The following is a 24,230-nucleotide window of genomic DNA, read 5'->3' as shown; positions in this document are numbered from 1 at the left end:
CTGTGGGAAATGATCACATTTGCACTAACAAGAGCAGTGTCATTGTACAACAGTGTCTTTCCAGTGCTTCAAAAGGCTAACAGGATTCGGGTAAGGTTCTCAAGAAGTACACGGGTGATATTCAGCATCTAGTATATTCTCTCCACCTCTCTCTTCCATGCCTAACAGACACTTTAATTCTTCATGTGTATATGTTCAGTCACTCAGTCATGTCCAACTCTTTTCAGCCCCGTGGACTTTTCAGCTCCTCTGTCCATGGAATTTTCAAGGCAAGAATACTAGAGCGAGGGGTTGAACCCTGATCAAACCCTGATCTCTTGCATCTTCTGCATTGGCAGATGGATTCTTGACCACTAGCGCCACCTGGGAAGCCCATACTTTAATTCTGGGTCTATAATTTATGGAAATAATCCAAAATGTGGGAAGGGGAGTTTTGCCTTATTTATATAAGGAAGGAAGGAAAGAAAAGACGGAGGTAGGAAGGAAGGGAGGGCCTAAAGCCCATTATTAAGAGATAATTAAATAATTGATGAAATTTTACTACAGAGATTATTGTGAATACATTAAAATGATTTTAGAGAATCAAAACTACAATGAGATATCACCTCACAGGGGTCAGAATGGCTATTATAAAAAAAAGTCCACAAACAACAAGTGTTGAAGAGGGTGTGGACAGAAGGGATCCCTCCTACACTATTGGTGTGAATGTAAACTGGTACAACCACTATGGAGAACAGTATGGAGATTCCTTAAAAAACTAAAATTGGAGCTGCCATATGACCCTGCAGTCCCACTCCTGGGCATATGTCCAGAGAAAAACATGATCCAAAAGAACACATGCACCCCAATGTTCATTGCAGTGTTATTTACAACAACCAAGACATGGAAGCAATGTAAATGTCCATCAACAGATGAGTGGATAAAAAAGATATGATACATATATACAATGGAATACTACTCAGCCATTAAGAAGAATGAAATAATGCCATTTGCAGCAACCTGGGTGGAGCTAGAGAGTGTCATACTGAGTGAAGTAAGTCATACAGAGAATAAGAAATGTCATATGGCATCCCTTACATGCGGAATATAAAAATAAATTATACAAATGAACTTATTTACAAAACAGAAAGACTCATAGACTTAGAAAACAAATTTATGGTTGCCAGGGGAAGGGATAGTTAGGGAATTTGTGAAGATCATGTATACACTGCTATATTCAAAATGGATAACCAAAAAGGACCTATTGTATAGCACAGGGAACTCTACTCAGTGTTGTGTGCCAGCCTGAATGGGAGAGGAATTTGGGGGAGAATGGACACATGTATGTGTATGACTGAGTCCCTTCTCTGTTCACCTAAAACTGCCACATCATTGTTAATTGGCTATGCATGTGTGCTAAGTCACTACAGTTTTGCCCAGTTCTTTGCAACACTTTGGACTATAGCCCACCTGGCTCCTCTATCGATGGGATTCTCCGAGCAAGAATACTGTAATGGGTTGTCATGCCCTCCTCCAGGAGATCTTCCAAACCCAGGGATCAAACCCATGTGTCTTATGTCTCCTACATTGGCAGGTGGGTTCCTTACCACTAGACACCACCTATATCCCAATAAATAATTAAAAGTTTAAAGTTTGGAAAAAAATGATTTTTGAGAAATGCAATACTGTGGAAAATGCTAACTATATGACTTTTGAAGGAAATGCAGAATATTAGTGTTATCATACCATACAAATTTGGAGACGATAGTAAAGTATAAGACAAAAGTAAATCAAAAGATTAATATAATTCAATCAATCATAGAACTACTAATAATATGAAGAAATTTAAATGATCTTTCTGACCATGTATATACACATATACACAAATCTGTATTTTAATCAAATAAAATGGAGATTTCATGCTATATACTTATTTTCACGCCCTACCTTTATTTAGTTCAGTTCAGTCGCTCAGTCATGTCCGACTCTTTGGGACCCTATGAACCGCAGCACGCCAGGCCTCCCTATCCACCACCAACTCCTGGAGTCCACCCAAACTCATGTCCATTGAGTCAGTGATGTCATCCAACCATCTCATCCTCTGTCGTCCCCTTCTCCTCCTGCCCTCAATCTTTCCCAGCAGCAGTGTCTTTTCAAATGAGTCAGCTCTTCACATCATGTGGCCAAAGTACTGGAGTTTCAGCTTCAACATCAGTCCTTTCAGTGAACACCGAGGACCGATCTCCTTTAGGATGGACGGGTTGGATCCCTTGCAGTCCAAGAGGCTCTCAAGAGTCTTCTCCAACACCACAGATCAAAAGCATCAATTCTTCAGCACTCAGCTTTCTTTACAGTCCAACTCTCACATCCATACATGACCACAGGAAAAACCATAGCCTTGACTAGATGGACCTTTGTTGGCAAAGTAATGTCTCTGCTTTTGAATATGCCATCTAGGTTGGTCATAACTTTCCTTCCAAGGAGTAAGCGTCTTTTAATTTCATGGCTGCAATCACCATCTGCAGTGATTTTGGAGCCCCAAAAAATAAAGTCAGCCACTGTTTCCACTGTTTCCCTATCTATTTGCCATGAAGTGATGGGATTAGATGCCATGATCTTATTTTTCTGAATGCTGAGCTTTAAGCCAACGTTTTCACTCTCCTCTTTCATTTTCATCAAGAGGCTCTTTAGTTCTTCTTCACTTTCTGCCATAAGGGTGGTGTCATCTGCATATCTGAGGTTATTGATATTTCTCCCGGCAATCTTGATTCCAGCTTGTGCTTCCTCCAGCCCAGAGTTTCTCATGATGTACTCTGCATATAAGTTAAATAAACAGGTGACAATATACAGCCTTGATGTACTCCTTTTCCTATTTGGAACCAGTCTGTTGTTCTAACCGTTGCTTCCTGACCTGCATACAGGTTTCTCAAGAGGCAGGTCAGGTGGTCTGGTATGTTTATTCATGAGCATTAAATATTCCTTTAAAATGCAATTTTCAATAGCCGTATAGAAGTCTATCATGTGAACCTCCCATAATTCATTAGGTTGAACCATACAAAAAGTTGTTTTGTAGGTCAACATTGGTCAGCTATCAGAAACTTCATATGATTCAACTTAATATCTAACTAATTTAGAAAATCATGAGTATATTAATTACTCATGATGAAATTAGTTTAAATAAATATTTAGTGCCTCTTAAACAGTTTTATATGGACAAAGTTTCTAGAAGGGGGATTTTCAGATAAGCACATTTATAAGGTTCCTAAAATATTTTTTCTATATTGCCCTTCAGGAAATCTGTACCAGTCTACATTCCATAGTGGTGTTTGTTATTCTGTTTTTACAGCATGCCAAAGGAAAGAAAATCTTTATAGTTTTTCTTTAACACATAATATTCCTTTAAAAATGCCATTTTCTCTTTCTTTCTATTTAAAATATCTCCCCACAACAGCTAAAAATAAGTTATCTCACAAAGATTGTTGGTATTGAGGAAAAAAAATCCTGTTGAAACACCATCTCCAGGCAGATCAAAATTGGAAATCAGCTCTGAAGTCTAGAGTGAGAAACAGGAAAAATAGGTTCTGGGATAACACCACAATGAACAGAAACAGAGGAAATGTGAAATTTCAGAGTTAAGTTCAAAATTCCCAAGTTTAAAGTCTAGAGAACTGATGAAAACTCAGCAGTTTAGACTGGAACAGGATGATGCTCAAGAGCACGACTGCTTTATCAACAAATTGAAAAGGCCACCTACTGAATGGGAGAAGATATTTTCAAACAGTACATTCAGTAAAAGGTTAATGTCCAGAGTAGACAAAGAACTCATACAACTCAACATTAGAAAATAATTAAAAATTGAGCGGAGGAACTGAATAGACATCTTCCCAAAGACATACAGATGGCCACCAGGCACATAAAAGGATGCTCAACATCACTAATCGTCAGGGAAATGCAAATCAAAACCACAATAAAACATTACCTCACATCTGTCAGAAAGGCTATTATCAAAGAGACAACAAATAACAGGTGTTGATGAGAATGTGGAGAAAAAGGAATCCTGTGCACCATTGGTGGGAATGGAAACTATAGCAACTACAGTGGAAAACAGTACAGTGATTCCTCAAAAAGATTAAAAAGAGAACTACCATATGATCCAGCAATTTCACTCCTGGGTATTTATCCAAAGAAAACAAAAATATAATTCAAAAAGATATATGCACCCCTATGTTCATTATAGTATTATTTACAATAGGCAAGATATGGAAACAACAGGTGCCCATCAATAGATGAGTGGATAAAGATGTGGTATGTGTATAATATATAATATTAATAATATACCTATATTAATAATATATAACAATATGTTAATGATATGATATATAATGGAGTATTACTCAGTAATAAAAAGAATGAAATCTTGCTACTTGTGACAGCGTGAGTGGATCTAGAGGGTATTATGCTAGGTAAAATAAGTCAGAGAAAAAGAATGTATGTTTTCACTTATATATGGAATCTGAAAAAATAAATGAACAAATATAACAAACGAGAAACAATTATAGATACAGAAGACAAGCAGGTGGTTGCCAGAGGTGAGGAGAGGAAAGACATGGATGAGGGAAATTAAGAGGTACATACTTCCAGTTGCAAAATAAATGAGTCATGGATATGAAATATGCAGTAAGGAGAATATAGTCAATAACTAAATAATATCTCTGTATGGTGAACTTCCAAATGTACAAGCTGGGTTTAGAAAAGGCAGAGGAACCAAGATCAAATTACCAAAATTTGTTGGATCATAGAGAAAGCAAGAGAATTTCAGAAAAACTGAGAAACAAGTAGCAAACTACTTCTGCTTCATTGACTACACAAAAGCCTTTGACTGAATGGATCAGAACAAACTGTAGAAATTCTTAAAGAGATGGGAATACCAGACCATCTTACCTGTCTCCTGAGAAACCTATATGCAGATCAAGAAGCAACAGTTAGAAATTTCAAGGAACAACTGATTGGTTTAAAATTGAGGAAGAAGTAAGACAAGGCTATATATATATTGTCACCCTGCTTATTTAACTTATATGCAGAGTACATCATGCAAAATGCTGGGCTGGATGAACACAGGCTGGAATCAAGATTGCCAGGAGAAATATCAACAACTTTAGACATGCAGATGATACTATTCTAATGGCAGAAGGTGAAGAGGAACCCTCTTCAGGGTGAAAGAGGAGGGTGATAAGGATGGCTTAAAAGTCAATATTCAAAAAATTAAAATCATAACATCTGGTTCTATCACTTTATGGCAAATAGAAGGGGAAAAAGTGGAAACAGTGACAGATTTTTTTATTTTCTTGGGCTCCAAAATCACTGCAGACAGTGACTGCAGCCATGAAATTAAAAGACACCTGCTCCTTGGAAGGAAAGCTATGACCAACTTAAGACAGCATTTTAAAAAGCAAAGATGTTACTTTGCTGACAAAGGTCCATATAGTCAAAGTATTGTTTTTCCAGCAGTCATATACAGATGTGAGAGCTGGACCATAAAGAAGGCTGAATACCAAAGAATGGATGCTTTTGAATTATGGTACTGGAGAAGACTCTCGAGAGTCCCTTGGACAGTATGCAGATCAAACTAGTCAATCATAAAGGAAATGAACCCTGAATATTCACTGAAAGGACTGATGCTGGCACTGCAATACTTTGGCCACCTGTTGAGAAGCATCGACACATGGAAAAGGCCCTGATGCTAGGAAAGATTGAAGGCAAAAAGAGAAGAGCATGGCAGAGCATAAGATAGTTGGATAGTATCACTGACTCAACAGACATGAAGGACAGAGAAGCCTGGCATGCTACAGTCCATGGGGTCTCACAGAGTTGGACATGACTTAGTGACTGAACAACAATAGCAAATGGAGACATATTATAACCAGACTTATCAGGGTGAGCATTTTGAAATATACAGAAATATCAATTTACTATGTAGTATAACAGAAACTAACATAGTTTTGTAAGTTAATCATAAATATAATTAATATATATACATATATATATGAAATTTGATAAAAGAATAAATCCTAAAAGTCCTCATCACAAGGAAAAAACTTTCTTTAATTTTGTATCCATATGAGATGACAAATGTCTTCTAAATTATTGTGATAATCACATCATGATATATTAAGTCACATCATTATGCTGCATACCTTAAACTTACACAAAGTTGTATGTCAGTCATATCTCACTAAAACTGGAAGAAAAAGAAAAGAAAAAAAGTATGATTGCATTTAAATGAGAGGGCTTGGGCGTCTTTGGTGTCTGGCTGTGGCCAGTAATGTCTCCATCTCCATCAGAGTAACTCTGCTTCCCAATCAGCACCCATTTTACTATGGAGACCAGACATACTAGCTGTCACAAAATCATATGATGACATAGTACTGGGTAATGGATAAAGTCCAGGGGATCAAGAATTGTAAAAAGACAAGAGGCAGATAATTTAGAAGGTGCCCTCCTAGGAGGATTTCTACTCACTCCTTTTAATGCAAGCAGAAAATCACTCATTTATTCAGATAAATGTCTTTGCAAGGGTAGTAAGTAAATCCTTGGCCATTCTGACCATCTCCTTTCAAAAAGAGAGGTGAATACTGGGAGGCCTACAGAGATTTGCAGAGCCCAGTACAGCCTGGGGGCTGCTGAGACCTCTGTAAAGGGAACTGAAAGAGTGACTTTGTTCTCCAGAAAACAACCTAAAGAAAAGATAGAAATCCTCTAGCTAAAGTGACCCCAGGCCAACTAAAACATCAAGCTAAATAAAAACACGGAGACCTTTCAAGGGGAGACTCCATAACGAGCAATTGCAAAAGCTTCTTTGAGTCATGGCAAGACCTTGGTTTCCAGTAAATTCTAGACCCTCCAAGTTTGCCTGGCTGGGGACTTCTCTAGAAGCAAAACACAGAGCTCTCCTGGAGCCTTTCAAAGACCTTTTCACAGACTTTCACATTCCCACCAGCAGCAAGTATGCCATCTGCAGAGATGCTTAAGCCAGCTTGGTCCAGCTCATGAATGCTCCCAGAATCTAATTTTCCTTTTCTAAGCTCATTGGCTATAAAGACATTCAGCTGCAGCACTTTAGTTTTTCACATTACCAATGACTAAACTTTATACTTGTCAAAGAAAAATGAATTGTTTCTGACCTGGAGGCCAGGGTTTAGAACTGACCCTGGTCTCTGAACAGTTTCCCTCCCTTTCAGCCTCTCAGATTCCTGTCCTGTCCAGACTGTCACTAGACAATTAGCAATGAAACAGACTGGAGACAGAAAATGGGCTTTGAAGCTTCTACATTTCAGAAAAGATCAAGAAACTCAGGTTTTCTTTCTCTTAAGATTCATTCTTCTATTTCTGATTCAGAAGTCATGCATGCAGACCAAATATATATCCTATCCCATATAGAACTCCACAATCATATATAATAACTTTTCCCTTCATACTTCCTATTCACACAGAAGTTTAAACCAGTGGTGCTTGTATTCTTTCCACAAATATTTCTTTGGGCATCTGATGTATCCCCATGAATAACTATTTCCCACTGCCATCATTGAATTCATGTACATTAGTATTACTTTCTCTCTCCTCACTCTATAGCCAGTGTTAGAGAATCTGCAATGAGCTTTGGGGGATTAGAGTTCCTGGAAGAACATTTAAAGTCTTAGAGAACATCAGTGGGGTAGTAACTATTTTCAGAAGTCTTGGACAAACCTTCTCTTATCTATTATTAAATGTTTCATCTTAGAATTCATACTGCTGCTGCTGCTGCTAAGTCGCTTCAGTCATGTCCGACTCTGTGCGACCCCATAGACAGCAGCCCACGAGGCTCCCCCGACCCTGGGATTCTCCAGGCAAGAACACTGGAGTGGGTTGCCATTTCCTTCTCCAATGCAGGAAAGTGAAAAGTGAAAGTGAAGTCGCTCAGTCGTAGGCCCCTTAAATATTGCCAATGAATTTGAAGCAGAATTTCATCTGCAGTATTATACTTTGTGTTTACCTGTTTACATAGTTTTATAGTAATTTTTACATGTTAAGGTCTTCACTGGGTTTGTATTCTTTTACAAATACACTCTTAGCACCAAAACTTGAGATTCCATAGGTAATGGGTAGATCATAGTTTCTTCATTTTAGTAGAGAAGAAATTGGTTTTATTTTAAATTATGTTTCCACTTCCAATATGACCCAGAAAGCTCCTGTTGTTGTCTAGTCGCTAAGTTCTGTCTGACTCTTTTGTCGCCCCATGGACTGTAGTCCACTAGGCTCCTCTGTCCATGGATTTCCCAGACAAGAAGAGTGGGTTGCCATTTCCTTACCTAGGGGATCTTCCCAACCCAGGGATCAATCCATCTCCTGCATTGGTAGGTGGATTCTTTACCACTGAGCCACCAGGGAAGCAAGAAAGCTCCTCCCACACCCTGTCCTACAACAGAGAACTATAAAACATGGATAAAATATACAAATAAAAATCAAATATCCAAAGGTGCTAGAGAGTAAACTCAAGTAGCCAATTTCTGGATAGGAGGTGAGATTTCATACAAGGGATAGGCACAAGTAAGTTGACAATTTGTATGCCTTCTATTTGAAGGCAGGCTGAAGTCAGTGTCACTCAGGGTAAGAAAATCTTTAATAGAAATATTAAGTCTTTTTGAAGAAAAGAACCAAAGAACAAAATTTAGGGCAACCACAGCTACTAGAAAGTGAGCAGAAGTTTCCCACAAGGAGTGATTTAGAAAGGGAGAGTGCCAAATTTGTACATACCCTCTTTGCAAGTATCTGGATTACCCTTGAATTATACATGCATACGGTAGACCTTAAGCAAACTAGCAAAAAAGAAAATACCCTAAGATTTGAGCTACTATACAAGAGACAGAGTTTTCAGTTTGAGTCACCAAATTAATTATATGTTGAAGCAAATCATCTATCTTCAGAAGAAATAATAGATTCCAGGATATCTAAAACAAACCATTCATAACATCCAGGGTATAATCCCAAAATTCCAACCATATGAAGAAATGATCCTCACCAAAATAAAGAAAAATACTACCACAGTGAATGAAAAGTTAGGAAACCTCTGCTGAGAAATGAAAGCTATTTTTTTTTAATTAATAGAGAACTAAATAGAAATACCACAACTTAAAACACCATAATTAAAAATTTTAAATCCACTGTATATGTTCAGTAGTAGGATGGAAAAATACAAATGAGTCAGATAACTTTAAGACAGATAAATAGAAACAATCCAATCTAAAAACAGATAAGAAAAAAACTGGGGAAAACGGAAAAGATTCTCATGGACTCATGGACATGAAGAAGAATAATTACTGGAGCCTATTATACAGAGTGAAGTAAGCCAGAAAGAAAAACATCAATACGGTATACTAATGCATATATATGGAATTTAGAAAGATGGTAACAATAACCCTGTATACGAGACAGCAAAAGAGACGCTGATGTATAGAACAGTCTTTTGGACTCTGTGGGAGAGGGAGAAGGTGGGATGATTTGGGAGAATGGCATTGAAATACGTATAATATCATATATGAAACGAGTCGCCAGTCCAGGTTCCATGCACGATACTGGATGCTTGGGGCTGGTGCACTGGGACGACCCAGAGGGATGGTATGAGGAGGGAGGAGGGAGGAGGGTTCAGGATGGGGAACACATGTATACCTGTGGTAGATTCATTTCGATATTTGGCAAAACCAATACAATATTGTAAAGTTTAAAAATAAAATAAAATTTAAAAAAGAAGAAGAAGAAGAAGAATTAAAGGTCTTACATATGTATAATTGGAATTTCATGAGGAGAGAGACAGAATAGACATCTAAAAATAACAAAACTGGAGAAGGAAACAGCAACCCACTCCAGTATTCATGCCTGGAAAATCCCATGGACCGAGGAACCTGGTGGACTAAGTCGGACACGACTGAGCGATTTCTGTGTTTTTGAAGCTCAAAGGGATATGGGCCACTGAAAAGGATATAAACCAGGGCAGAATTTCTTAAAGAAGTAACAGATTAGTTAGTTACAACATCAAGATAAATGGAATTGAACGAGAGATGCTACCGAGAGAGTTGGGCAGTACTGCTTAAATAATGCTCAAGAGTTTCTATTCTTAAATTGTTGCCTCTTGAGAGAAGATGAGCAGCACTGGGCCCACTCACCTCTGCCTTTTTTGTTCCCCACTTTGGTTATGTGTTGTTACTTTCAGAATTGCACTTTTTCCACCTTGTCATAGTAGCTGCCAAAGTGTGTTTTTATAAACATGGGGTTCTAGAGCGCTGGCTTCCTGGGGCAGAGGAAAGAAAGAAATGCGTGTTGTACAAAATAAGTACGTTCATATGTTTAATAAAATAGTTCTATTATTGAAAAAAAATAAAAATAACAAAACTATAATGCCCGAAAATCTTTCAAATTTAGGATAAAGACTTAACTTTACCAGTCCAAGAAGCTCAACAAACTCCAAATAGGAAGTTTCACTGTAGTCACATTGCTGAAAATCAAACCGAAGATAAAAGAGAAAATCCTGATAGCAGTCTAATAAAAATATATTATACACAGGGAAGCCATGATGCAAACTCAATGACTTTTCATTGGAAATTGTAGAAAACAGAAGAGAATGCAACAAATAAAACATTAACCCTAAATTTAATATTCAGTGAAAATATTTTTCAAGAATAAAGACAAAGACATTTTCATTTAAAAAAGAAATTAAGGGAATTTATTGTTAGCCGATCTGCACTGTAAGAAAAGCTGAAAGAAATTCAACTGTACAAAAAGGAATATAAAATGTCAGAAGTGGTTTACACCTGGTTAAATATCTGAGTAAATGCAAAAGACATTTTTCCCTTTATTTCTTTGAAATGCATAAGTATTTACAAGAAACACATACATTGCCTCATGTCTCATAATGTATGTGGATGATACATACAGTAATTATAGCACAAAGGATAGGAAGGCAGAAAACAAACTCACACAGTTACCAGGTTTCTACATTTTATATGAAGTGGTAGAATATTAACTCTAAGTAGTAGACTGTGAAAAGTTAAGTACAGACATATCTTGTTTTATTGCGCTTTACAGATACTGCATTTTTCACAAGTTGAAGACATTGTGACAACCCTGCAACAACTGACAACTTGCTTAAGCAAGTCGATTGGTGCCATTTTTCCAATATCATTTGCTCGCTTCATGTCTCTGTATCCCATTTTGGTAGTACTCCAAAAATTTTTAACTTTTTCATTATTATTATATTTATTATGATGATCTGTGGTCTTTGATACTTACTGTTGCAAAAAGATTATGACTCAGTGAAGGCTCAAATGAATGGCTGGCAGTTTTTAGGAATCAAGCATCTTTAACTAGGTATATACACTGTTTTCTTCGACATGAAGTATTTGTACAGTTGGTAGACTATAATATAGAATAAACATTACTCTTATACGCATTGGGAAACCAAAAACTTCATGTGACTTGCTTTATTGTCACGTTAGCCTTATTGCAGTGATCTAGAACCTAACCCACAATATCTCCAAGGTATGTGCTGTGCTGTGCTTCGTCGTTGTCATGTCTGACTCTTTGTGACCCTGTGGACTGAAGCCTACCAAGCTCCTCTGTCCATGGGGATTCTCCAGGCAAGAATACTGGAGTGGGTTGCCATGCCCTCCTCCAGGGGATCTTCCCAACTCAGGGATAGAACCCAGGTCTCCCACATTGCAGGCAGATTCTTTACCAGCTGAACCATGAGGGAAACCCAAGAATACAGGAGTGGGTAGCCTATCCCTTCTCCAGTTAGATCTTCCTGATCCAGGAATCAAACCTGGAACTCCTGAATTGCAGGTGGTTTCTTTACCAACTGAACTATCAGGGAAGCCCTTTAATCTCTAGAATAGCCACCAAAAACAGTATAAAGAGGTATAACCTAAAAATACAGTAGATGATTATAAACATTTTGAAGATAATGCAAATACTACAAAAGAAGAAAACAAAGGAAGAACAAAGAAACAATACAAAAATAATAATAAAATGGTAGACCTAAATTCAACCATAGCAATGGTTTCCTTAATTGTTTACAAACTAAACAGAGATAGTCAGAACGGTAAAACAGAGACCCAGTTTCTAGAGATGTAGTTTAAATATAGAGAAACTAAGAAACAAAAGAGAATCTGTCCAAACCATAAAACAGAAATAAAGCAAAACAAAATTAGACTTGTGAAGAACACTTGACAAATCTGTACAAAGTCTGTGTTTGAGAAAACAATCTGTTGATTTTCTGAACTTTATCATTCAGAGTAGCAGGCACAATTCACTGATTTTAGCCAAACGCTATGACAATTTTCTGTATTCAACCTACCTCCACATAACTATTATTAATCTACACAGGAGTGAGACATCACTAGTATTATTCCCGTCCTCCTAACTTCTCCTTGAGCAGATATGCTTCTCTTCTTATCAAGCCTAATCATCAGGCAAGGTGTGTACACCAGTTTTCTCATACACAATCTCAAAATTCTTGACCCCAGAACCAATTCTTTACTTGAACAATACAATCTTAGTTGCATCTTGAGAGGAGGCAGGAAAAGTGGTCTCTGATTGACTTCTGTTTATGAACTAAATTGTATCAAGTAGCTTTCATTTTCATGATCTATTTTTACCATTTTCTAGATAGCTAGAAGTTTAACTTCCTCTAACTGACAATCATTTTCTCCTCTGCCCACACAATTAATTAGATGTGATTCTCACTGAGGACTCCTCTGCTGAAACAATCCATAACCTCAAGATGATGCCAATGTAGACTAACAACTTTTCTGTTATTACTACAGTGAATTGGGTATGGCAATCTAAATGTAAAAGTCAACTTTAAAAAATCTTGAGGGATAGAACATCAGTGTTTTGGGCTTGAATAAATGTTTAGCAAGGGGGACTGTTGATTTGAAGAACTGTTCCCTTAGAACTAATCTTATGATAAATGATAATCTGAGGAGACACTAAAACCTTAAAATGTGAGATGCGCGGTATGAGATTCCTTATATGGCAGGCATAGATATTAAGCTAATTTCATTGTGCAAAGCTATATGACCACTGTTTTTCCTAAGCAAAATGGCTAAAAACAATGTCTCCTCTTTTGTTTTGAAAAGATGAGCTGAGAGTGTTGTGGAGTGAGTGTGGTTTGATAACCATGGTAGCCATATAAAAGTCAAACGTGGTGGGAAAAATCAAACAATGAAGAATGGTAAAAGTGAAAATGTAAAATTCCTACCTTGCCCTTCTTGGTCTCCTTCTGTCTCTGTATCTCTCTGTCTTTCTCTGCATTTCCCATGCTGCTCATAATCCTACTTGTTAGAAGTCAACTGTATTAGCAGTTTCTTGGCTAGCTTCCAGAAAATTCTGTGCATGTGCATGTTATTGAAGCCTTCCCTTGCCTTTTGAGGATAAGCTTAAAAAAATAATTGTAGATTTATAGAAAAGTCACAGAGAATTCCCATATATCCCTTCATCTAGGTATCCCTATTGTTAACATTTTACAAAATCATGGTACATTTATCAAAACTAAGAAATTAGCATAGATTCACTACTATTAATTGAACTACAGACTTCATTGAGATTTCACTCATTTTTTCACAAATATCCTTTTTATTGTTCGAAGAATTCACCCCGGGATTACACTAAGTTGACATTTCTCCTAATCTCCTCTGCTCTGTTTTCTCGGTCTTTCCTTTTTTTTTTCTTTTCCATTATCATAGACAGTTACAAGAAGTATTGGTCAGATATTTTTTAGGATGTTTCTCAGTTTGGATTTGTCTGGTGTTTTTCTCATGACTGCACAGGTATTACTGGTTTGGGAGAAGAAAACCACAGAATTGAATTGCCCTTGTCATCACACAATTTCAAGGGGCTCAGATGGTAAAGCATCTGTCTACAATGAGGGAGACCTGGGTTCAATCCCTGGGTCGGGAAGATTCCCTGGAGAAGGAAATGACAACCCACTCCAGTACTCTTGCCTGGAAAACCCCATGGATGGAGGAGCTTGGTGCAGGCTACTGTCCATGGGGTCGCAAAGAGTCAGGCACGACTGAGCGACTTCACTTCTTCACTTCACTTATCAAGATAATATCAATATGGCTTATCACTGGCAATAAGACTATTGACCACTTGGCTAGGGTAAGGTCTTAAAAGTTTCTCCTCTGTAATGTTAAAATTGTTCCCTTTCCATATTCCATTCTTTGGAAGCAGGTCACTAAGTCTAGCCTACACTCAAGGCAAAGAGAATTAAGCTCCACCTTTTGAGGGAGTGATACCTACATATATTACTTGGAATCCTTCTTCTGAAGAGAAAAATATTTCCTTCCTTCCTTATTTATTGATTTATATCAGTATGGACTCATGTATTTACTTTATGCCACTCTTCTGAATATATATAAACTCATTTTATATGAATAATTCTGAAACTTTTTGAATCACATAATCCATACTTTCTATATCAGCCTGAATAGATTTTTTAACTAGCATTTAATATCACATTGTAAAAGTGTTTCATGTTTTACTTATTTAGTCCTATTTTATAAGATATTTAAGTCTGATTAATTTTTGTTCTTATCCAAACAATGCTTGGTGAAATTCCTATGTGTATCTTTGGTATTGCAGATCAATATCAGAAAGATAAGTTCCTAACAATGAAATTTCTGAGTCAAATGTATGTGAATTTTCCAGTGTAATAGATATTATCCAATTGTTTTCCAAGAGTTCCATCAAATGGTACTCACAAAGAGTTTTCAATAGGTCACAGCACATGTAGCAGGGGATCTGCTTTCTTCTTATAACTGTGATGCATGGCCACCTTTCCTAATTACAGTGGGATATTATCTTTGTGAAAGTCGCTCATTAGTGTCTGACTCTTTGCTTCCCCATGGACTGTAGTCCATGGAATTCTCCAGGCCAGAATACTGGGGTGGATAGCCTTTCCCTTCTCCAGGGGTTCTTCCCAACCCAGGTATCGAACCCAGGTCTCCTGCATTGCAGGCGGATAGAATCTGTAGATGTGGTATTAAGATATGTTCTGATGGGCAAAAATTGACAGATTGCAGCCAGAGAAATAACTTAAGGCTTGCTATAACACAGCAGCAGAAAATAAAAATAAGAGAAAAGTAATCAGGAGGAGAAAAAAAAGCACACATGTAAACACATACACGGGCCTTCCTGGTGGCTCAGTGGCAAAGCATCCACCTGCCAATGCAGGAGACAGGGGTTCCATCCCTGGGTCAGAAGAATCCCTGGAGAAGGAAATGGCAACCCTCTCCAGTATTCTTGCCTGGAGAATTCCATGGACAGAGGAGCCTGGTGGACTACAGTCCATGGGATCACAAAGAGTTGGACGTGATTGAGCAACTAAACAATAACACATACACACACACACACACACACACACACACACACGCCCAGAAAAGAGAAAGAGAGAGAATCAAAGAGATTACAGTTAATTGGCACCAGGACATGACAAATTAGGAAAACTGACCAAGGTATGTTCTTGAGAAATTGTTTCAAGAGCTTCTTGACATAAGATTCCAAGAAAATGGAATAATCAGCTCCAAATATAACACTCAACCTAAGAGTCATGGAAAATAGATGGGGAAACAATGGAAACAGTGACAGACTTTATTTGGGGGGGCTCCAAAATCATTGAAGATGGTGACTGCAGCCATGAAATTAAAAGACGCTTGTCCTTGGAAGAAAAGTTATGACCAACCTAGACAGAGTATTAAAAAGCAGAGACATTACTTTGCCAACAAAGGTCCATCTAATCAAAGCTATGGTTTTTCCAGTAGTCATGTATGGATATGAGAGTTGGACTACAAAGAAAGCTGAGCACCGGAGAATTGATGATTTTGAACTGTGATGTTGGAGAAGACTCTTGAGAGTTCCTTGGGCTGCAAGGAGATCCAACCAGTCCATCCTAAAGGAAATCAGTCCTGAATATTCATTGGAAGGACTGATGCTGAAGCTGAAACTCCAATATTTTGGCCACCTGACGCAAAGAGCTGACTCATTTGAAAAGACCCTGATGCTGGGAAAGATTGAAGGCGGGAGGAGAAGGGGATGAAAGAGGGTGAGATGGTTGGATGGCATCACCGACTCAATGGACATGAGTTTGAGTAAGCTCTGGGAGTTAGTGATGGACAGGGAGGCCTGGCGTGCTGCAGTCCATGGGGTTGCAAAGTCAGACACAACTGAGCGACTGAACTGAACTGAGGAGTCAGCCTTAATATTCCCTCCAAAGAGGCCTAAGATACTAGCCCTTGTTTTTTGAGGGGTTAAAAACTGAAAGTCAAAGTGTTAGTCACTCAGTTGCCTCCAATTCTTTGTGACCCGACAAACTGTAGCCTGCCAGGCTCCTCTGTCCACGGAATTCTCCAGGCAAGAATTCTAGAGAAGGTAGCCACTCCCTTTTCCAGGGGATCTTCCAGCCCAGGGATCAAACCCAGGTCTCCTACAACCCAGGGCTACTTTGTATTGAGTCACTAAGAAGCATATGGGGTTAGGGCACTAATCATTTCAATTAAGAATTGCAGGTGACTTCTTTACCATCTGGTGATTCTTTACCACCAGGGAAGCCCCAAAATTGAAAGAAGTGATGATTAAAAAAAAAAAGAAAATTGAAACTTGGGCTTGTTTTATTCAAGAGATAGTTAAGTTCTAAAATTTTGCTTTATTTGGTTTTCTTTCCCTCCTCAAATGGACTCATCCCTAGAATTTCTTTCATCTTAAATCTCTTGGCAGATGGGATGCCTGTCTATGGTGTCAGATGTTGCCCATGAATGAGACTTGACATGACCTCCACATCACGTTCAAGAGAGGAGCCTCTTCTTTTATTCCTTGGGAAGCACCTGTCAAGCCCCTTTTATTCCTTAGGATCGTAGTGCAGAAGGGTAGTGTTCATCTCAAAGCCTCTGCCTGCGTTTTCCCACCATTTTTGCTACAAGTAGAGTCCCCAACCTGCCCCTGCACCGGTGTCGCCTCTCCCATGGCACAATAAATATGAATACATCTGTAACAGACAGGCTGCCTCTTTCTTAATCACAGGTTACATCTGCTGACTTGTTTGGGGTTGGTTTGTATTGAGTCACTAAGAAGCATATGAGGTTAGGGCACTCACAGAATCTCCACGTCTCTCAAAGAGATATCAAGCTTGGGAGTCATTCATTTTCATTACCCTTTCTCCCCATAGGAAAACCTCAAGAACACAGTTTATGTACTTAAAACAATAAGCTGAATCACTGTTGCTATTTAACATCTTATTAGAAAATGTTCATTCTTTGTCACTATGCCCGAAGTCAATGCAGCAAAGGAAACAATTATTTTAAACAGAAGAAATAAATGGAATAATACCAACTTGCAAACAAATTTTAAATTAAAACAATCCCCTCTATGTTCTTTTTGGACAGCTCTGCCTGATCTCCCAAGAGATCAGTAGGTACATGACCTCCTATTTTCTGTTTGCACAACATGGATCATGGAGGGAAGAGGGGATAAAATAACATCCTTGCACCAAAAGTTTGTTCTCTTCAGTTTTCAGCTAATATATAATGAGTTTGCAACCCATGGATTTTGTAGGCTGTTTCTCTGTGACCTAAGGAGTCACAGTGACAATTCCAAAGGCTATATGAATTTCTTTTTAAAATAAAATAGGGAGGGGTTGCTAAGGGTGGACAATGGGAACTAAGCTATTTCCATTATTCTATTTAAGAAAAACATTAATGAGATGACCCAGTTATTATTGACCCCTAACTTCAGAAACTCATTTGCAAGGAGCTTTCCATACCTATTTGGATGGGAAATGTACTATCGCTTCTCTTCTCTAGGAGGTTATCAAGAAACACACTTTACAAAACTCCCAAAGGACACATAATCATTCTTTCAAGATAGCAATTTGGCTGTAGCAGGTTTCTGCCCATTCAGCTAAGCCCGTCTGTGAATGGTAATGGAGACAGCTAATGCCTTTGGGTTTTCTGGGCATTGGGGAAACTTACCACAATATGTAATTAGGAAGAAAGAGCAGAAAAAGCTAACTTGTGGAAGCCCAACAGAAAATACACTAACAAATAAGTCAACACAATATATCACTGTGCCCTTTGGGAATAGGGTAGGGGATAATTTTCTAATGTTAAGAATGTCATAAGTCTGCCAAAGTCATAAATCAGCATGACTTTACAAGGGCCTCTGGAAGGAGAGAGGGAGACCCCATAAGAAAATGACAGATGCTCATTTATTTCCATGACCTTTTTTTTTTTTAAAAAAACCTGTTAGCTCTTTCTTCTCAGTCAGTATATGTAGTATCTCCTCCACTTCCCCCAACAACAACAACAATGAAAAGATTCTTGACTGTCATACCTTGGATTGCCCCTCATCTGCTAAAACATGGCAGAATTGATTGTATAAAAACATTTCAAAAGCCTGCAGTTTTTGAAGCACACCAAGGCCAGTAAGGGCTACCTAAGAGAGGAGGTAAAGGCTTTACCACTCACCAAAATCTGGATCCACTGCATCCCTATGCTCCCCACCAGGGGTCCTAGCTCTGAATTCTCCTAGGAAGCCCCCAGACCTTTCCTGCTGCCTCCAGACCTTTGTCCTCCTGTCTGTCTGGAACTGCCTGGGGTGCCCCTCTTCTAACCCCATCCTCATCTGATTTGAATTCATTCCTTAGGGACCCAGCTCTTTCCAGTTGACAGGCCTTTTCCTCTCATCCAGCCCACACTGAGTTCCCACTTTTCCAAATTCTTACTGTTTTTATAATCTATGTAATAATATTTTATGTGTGTACCCATGTACTGACTATTCACTATGTAGTAGGGTCTATATTAAGTAGTTCTATACACTATCTTATTTAATCTTCACAGCTACCCTAATCTATTTTCCATTTGAGGAAATTATGGCTACAGAGTCAGTGAGCAGCAGGGATGGGAATTGAACCCAAATCTGTCATCAGTCAAGTCCATGCTCTTTCTCATATTCCTTCCTATGGGCTACCTCACAGTATGCTTGCATTGGACGCTCTTATATCTTATTCAACGTGCTTGTGCCTACCCCAGACAATGGCATTTACTTCACTAGTGAATGGGCATCACGTTATATTTGTCTAGCATGGAGCAAAGCATGCAGTAGGTGCCTAGTATTTGTGAATGGATGTAGAATGAATGAATGGGCATATTTCTTTAAGGTTCTCAAAGGCTAGGCTTTATAAGAACAACCCTCACAGACTGTGGTGGATGGATAGGGAAGAGCAGGGGGGGACAGCAATGTGCGGAAAGAGTCCATGACAGTCAACAGATCATCTTGCTTGGGTTCACTGTATTTCCCTTAGACCCTCAGTAACAAGTAGGGCCATGTAAAACCTGGCACAGAGGCAGTGTCAGGGAAATCCCCAGGAGATGTACCACCGCCACCACAAAAGTAGTATGACTGTGGTAATCGTTGCTCCTGAAGTTTCTCTGAGGAGCCAACACTCCTTCAGCCAATCAGCAGCAGGACAGGATTTCAGCATATTACTGGGATCCCTTGCTAAATTTTAAATGGCTTAGTTAGATCATTGGAAACTAGTGCCAAATGAAAGTCTTTTTCATTGACCTGCTATTAGGAGGCCATTGCATTATAAACCTTCAAAGCTTGAGCCATAAAATAATTTCAAATGCAGAGCCAAGAGATGAGTTCCAACATGTAATAAACAAAATTTAGAAGAAGCGTAAAAATTAAAAGGAAGGTCAACTAGTTTGAATGGCATTCAGATTTAATGTTAGTGTCACAATATGATGGAAAACCTCAGGATTTGAGGAGGTTCATGTCAACTACATCATTGCCCTTCATAGAACCTCAACTAGATTACTTCACCTTGCTGTGCCTTAGTCTCCCCATCTGTATGAGGAAGAATGCAATCTCTTTTATTCTCCAATTACCTTCTTGATGTCATCTGAGATTCATTTGATGGCTGAGTTTCCTTTCCCAAGACTCATGTAAATATACACAATGTTTCTATCTGCATGTACATCTCCATTATAAGAGCATATCACTCAGGACTTTATATCAGGGCAACCAGCTCCATTAAAAAAAAAAAAAAACAGAATGTGAGGGTAGAGTTATTTTCAGAGTTAGAGAAACAGTACAGAAACAGGTTCCAGATAAACAATCTGCTGTTTATCCATTCAGCCTTGCTACTTCCCTTTCAGAGTACTTAAAGAATATGATTCTATCTTAGATCTCGTCAAAGAGAGCAATACTTTTGCAATGACTTTTAAAATAACTTGAGAACCTCCTTTCTTCTCACAAATTACTGTAATTTTCATGTCAATTAAAAATTGGGAAAATAGTGTATTTCTCAATTAGACAAAATGCCAGAAAAACAGGATCCAAGACTCACTAAAAAAGGGAAAAATACAAGGCTCTCACTGAATCCCTATCCCCAACGCACTTGGCCAGAGCTCTCTTAAGTTTTAGGGCTTTCCTGGTGGCTCAGATGGTAGAGAATCTGCCTGCAATGCAGGAGACATGGATTCAATCCCTGGGTCAGGAAGGTCCCCTGGAGAAGGAAATGGCAGGCCACTCCAGTATTCTTGCCTGGAGAATTCCATGAACAGAGGAGCCTGGAGGGCTACAGTCCATGGGATCACAAAGATTTGGACACGACTAAACGACACACATGGAGAAGGAAATGCAACCCACTCCAGTACTCTTCCCTGGAAAATTCCATGGACTGAGGAGCCTGGTAGGCTACAGTCCATGGGGTCGCAAAGAGTCGGACACGACTGAGCGACTTCACTATCACTATCACTTCACTATCAAATGACACACACATACTCTTCAGTTTAAAATTCTTGTGTCTGCTTCTCATGGATCTCCTCTTGCTCTTTCCCCATTGCCCAGCTGTCTGAAGTCTCTCCTGGTCCCCTCTGGAAGTCAGCTCCTTCATCTCTTCTCTTTTCTTTGCTTGTTGCATCTAACATCTGGGGTGGGGGAGTGGGGCTGGAAAACAAGAGACCCAAGACCATTAAGATTAGGACTAGTTCCAGGGCTAGAGGGAACCTGAACTGCCTCCTTGAGGAAAGGGCATGAACGCGTGTCACCTGCTAATTACTGGGCTCTAAGTCATAGACTGGTGAAGCTAGTAGATTTTTCTCTTTCAAAATAAGGAAGATTTGCTCCACTTATAAGGCAACATCATTTAAGCTTATGTTTCAGCTTTGGGAGAAGGAACCCCCTCCTGTTCCTTATCTAGTTAGCTCTTACTCCACTGGGACTGTAGTTAAAGTGTTATGCTGGGACAAGTAATGAATAGACCCCCTTTCCTGAAAGGCATCTTTGATAAGATCCTTCATCAGACAGACACCGTGACCCAGTCAAGCAGCAATGACCAGTCTAGTCCTACACATAAAAATAATAGAAAGTAGGGACAGGAACCTGAGCTTGGCCAAGTTGTAATCTAATCTTTGGGGCTTTGCTAGTAAATAGGATAAAGTCCTTTGGAGACCACACTGGGTGTTACGGAATAAAACGGTTCCTTCTTCAAAGAAGCAGCTAGAAAGGAATGATCCCAAGCTACATCCTGAAAGGTTATACCCTTTGGGACTCAATTACAGCCATCAAAATCTCTATTTTGGAAATGAATTATTAATTGTAATGATGATACCAGACCTCTCATTTGTATATGTTCCTCAAATCTCACCCCTGAGTTATGCCCTCCAGGAAGCCTTCCATAAACCCCTCTCCACCTTGGGTTAGACGCTGCTGCTCTCCCTGCAGCCTCCATCTCAGAACTGACTTACTGTACACATCGTACCATATTATTGCTTTTTCTCACCTGGAGGCTCCAGTTCCATGAGGAAAGGCTTATATCTTTCAGCTGATAACTTTAGCACCAAGAATTGTGCCTTGTGCAGGGTATATGTACACTGTATGCTTGAATGAACGAGTAAATGAATGAATGAACCCCTGTATCTTCCATAACATAGCTCCGCCTCTGACCAAAGAGCTAGTCTAGCATGTTCTCATAATCCCACAAGGGTAGGGTATCGTGATATCACTCTAAGAGAAGCCAAAAGAATCAGCAGAAGCTATATCAGCAGAGTCCAAGGAGGCTGTCCTCCACAAACAGAAAGTTTCCCCTGAGTGAAGTAGCCCAGAAGTATTTTCTTAGCTTCCCATTGGGCCAGGCAGACCCTAGATGGGGAGATGATCTATGATCTTGAAAGCACATCCTTCTTTGTTACGGGGACTCAAAGGAAACAGGGTTGGGCCATGGACAGGTCTGGTCTCCAAAGCCTGGGAGGGTAAGATTGATGTTCTGTACTGTGGCTCCAAGGACAATGTGCTCTGTTCTTTAGCACAGGGTGAGCCTCCCTAGGACCCACACAGGAATTCAAGCTCTGCACTGTGAAGTTATCTTACGCCTTTCCTGAGCTCTTAATTCAATTTTCAGTAGAAAAAAAGAAGGAAAGAAAAAAACAACTGGCATTTTTTAGGGCTCCGAATAAAACCCAGAGCTACCTCGTGCTGCTAGGGGACAGGGGAAAGATGATCTACTGAACTGTAATGGTTCCTTAAACTAACAGGCCATGGAGCCACAGGAGAAGCCATCTAGGAAGGTATATTTTCCTTAGTCCTTCTTTTAAAGGCAAACGAGATTTTTTTTTTTAAACCACATGAATTCTGTTTTTAATGTGCATAAAAGCCTGAAGTTAATTTTTAAGAGCAGAATTTAAATCCCTGAAAAACAGGTTTGGTAAAAATCTCTGACAAGACTTGAACAGCAAGATTGAGGGAAACCTCAGGGGGAAAAAGAAGGAGACATTTTTATGTCCTTTGTACATTTTCCCTACAAAGTCAGGTCAGATTGTTAGTAAATAATATTTAAAAGACAAAAAATGTTGCTTAACAACTTAATTCCAATCCTCCCATGGAAAATGCCCCCAAATGAGTAACTTCCTGAACTTAAATGGGTGGGTACAAATCATCAGAACCAATCACTCTCAGATTAATATTTTTCCTCATTTCTTTTCTTAAAAATATATTTCTTATTATTTTAAAGATAAATCAATAGCAAATGTTCAAGAGCTTTCTGGGGTTCTGATGTCATGCTGAAAGAATATTCCATAAAGCATACCATCAACTTCTGTCCCCTTCTCCAACCCCTAAAACACTTCACCCAACTGAGATTTCCTCTTTATCTTCCTCAAACTTGCAGAAGGTCTGAAATGGCTAACTGGGACTTCCATATGCATCATCCTGGGTCTTGGCTTAGTCTGGCTCTATACATGTAAGTCAATGAAAACAAACAGATCTAAAAATTCTTTTCTCTTAATTTAGCCACATAACTGATTAGTATCCTTAGTTTCAACAAGCTGTTTAACTCTAATTTTCCCCCAATAATCTATGGTTTCATTGACATTATTGGGGTGATCAAATTCTCTTCACAGGTTCATATCTGTAAAAGCACATTGTAAAAAGACTAGCCCTAGGACCTAAAGTCAGATGATTTCTTCTTTTCCACTCACTTTTTCCTTACTCCAAACCCAAAAGAATAAAAGGCCAAAATGTGGAATCCTGGCTACACTTGAAGAGTCAGTCTACCATATACAGCATTTCTGCATGCCCGTCTCACTATTAGAATAAACAATGGTTCAGGAAGCCAGCAGCAGCAGACAGCTGCAGTCGAGCAGTAAAACTAAGAACTCAGAGCCAGGACACTGGGTCCATGTCATGGCACGAGACCCAGGTCAATGCCCAGGGCTTGCATCCAGCCAGAAACTGAGGCTCAGACTCCCCTCTATCTCCTCCACATCCTTCCATCCTCACGCCACTTCTCCCTACCTTTGTTGACTTTTGCTGATCTTCTCTACCCTGGAAGCCAGACCCTAAACAGGCCGTATCTAGAAACTGCCTGGCTTGTGGCCAGGATGTGAAATATTTTAAACACCTAACCCACCGCAAGAGTGGTCAGTGGCTTCATTTCACATCCACCCTGAAGCGAGGACCCAATGGCAATAAGCCTTTAATTACAGCATTACTCCCAGGATGATAGGAGGATTTACTTACGGATTGGGGGAATAGGAGATAGTGTTAAGCGTCTTGGAGGAATACAGGTTAGAAGCGGGAAGTGCAGCTTGATCCAAATGAAGGATTGTCCTAAATTCTGCCGGACCAACCATGGCCACAGCAGACAAGTGTGTCTGGGTGAG

The 24,230-nt window shown here is 39.1% G+C and overlaps 1 long non-coding RNA gene across 1 annotated transcript in view; it reads right to left on the bottom strand.

Moving 5' to 3' along the window:
* The window catches only part of LOC104975214 (uncharacterized), a 299,872-nt gene that overhangs the window by 163,867 nt on the left and 111,775 nt on the right, over positions 1 to 24,230 (bottom strand). The window lies entirely within an intron of this gene.

The sequence above is a fragment of the Bos taurus genome, chromosome 20, assembly GCF_002263795.3.
Source record: "Bos taurus isolate L1 Dominette 01449 registration number 42190680 breed Hereford chromosome 20, ARS-UCD2.0, whole genome shotgun sequence".
Classification (NCBI taxonomy): Eukaryota; Metazoa; Chordata; class Mammalia; order Artiodactyla; family Bovidae; genus Bos; species Bos taurus.
The sequence above is the reverse complement of the archived record's forward strand: the minus strand, read 5'-3'. Positions and strand labels throughout refer to the sequence as shown.